This window comes from Cervus canadensis, chromosome 3, assembly GCF_019320065.1.
Source record: "Cervus canadensis isolate Bull #8, Minnesota chromosome 3, ASM1932006v1, whole genome shotgun sequence".
NCBI classification, from domain to species: domain Eukaryota; kingdom Metazoa; phylum Chordata; class Mammalia; order Artiodactyla; family Cervidae; genus Cervus; species Cervus canadensis.
In genome coordinates, this window is record NC_057388.1 from 45,314,880 (window position 1) to 45,315,965 (window position 1,086).

Genomic DNA, 1,086 nt, shown 5'->3' on the forward strand with positions numbered 1-1,086 from the left:
CCTAGTGAGAATGAGCTACCAGCTACAAATGGAGCCGGGTAAGAGGAGGGCGAGCAGAGGAAAGTTGAAGAATTAGGGCAGACTGGTCAAAAAGGACTAGCCATTTTTAGCCTTCCATAAAAAAGAAGAGCAAGAGGGACAGAGAGCACAAAGAACAGAAGAGAATCTTATCAGACATCCTAGAGCTTCCATGATGGTCTCAATATTGTATCCTTTTATTGTTTTCACCGAAGGTATTGTGGCCTTGGTTCTCTGAAAAATGAAGACTTTGGAACTGGTAAGTTGTTTTGTTTCATAAAAATTAATTTTTGTTTGTTTTTAGAAAACCAATAGTAAAGTATATACTGTGGATTCTGAATTCCCCCATCATACAGTATCAATGTGATGGTCAGGTTTCAAAGCTCCTGAATATCTTCTTTGGTGTGGGTTACACTGTCTTTGGTGCCTCATGTGGCGGTGAGGGGCCATCCACCAACTTCACAAAATAATCTCATGATCCCAAAGCCACCCCCATTGTATTATCAATGTGTATCAAGTACTGGCCTCGCCCTGAAGTGGACTCAGCCATATATAAGTTGGATCTGAATTCCACATTGTGATCTCCCACTGCTATATCTTGGGCTTTTAAGAGAACCTCTTTCATTATTCGGGCCTCTGTTTTCTGGTCACTGAATTCCAATTGAGCCAAAGTCTGGTCAAAGGACATTCCTCATGTCAATTTTGCCAAATACCACATCTTTGCTGTACTTTGTCTGGAACAATGGTAGATTTCAGCTGGTATCTGAGCAAGTTCTCCAGGCAGTTGTGAAGGATACACAATTTTATTATTCTCCCATTTTCAAGAAATTTCAAGAGAAGCACTAGTGTGGATATATGATTACGGTGAAATGTTGTAAGATGAAAGAAACCCCAAGATCAGCTTCTCCCTCACATCCATAACACATCCAAACATTCTGGTCTTGTAGCCACCATCTTTCCTGGGACTTGTAAGTTGCTTATTTAGGAATGTGATTTGGGGAGCAATAGGGCAGGACAGGGAAGGGGAACAGGGAGGGAAAGATAATCAACACAAGGATTTGAAACTGA

At 41.2% G+C, this 1,086-nt stretch overlaps 1 pseudogene; it reads right to left on the bottom strand.

The window, feature by feature from the left end:
* Positions 1-224: 224 nt before the first annotated feature.
* Positions 225-871, bottom strand: LOC122437803 (annotated as a pseudogene).
* Positions 872-1,086: the final 215 nt, after the last annotated feature.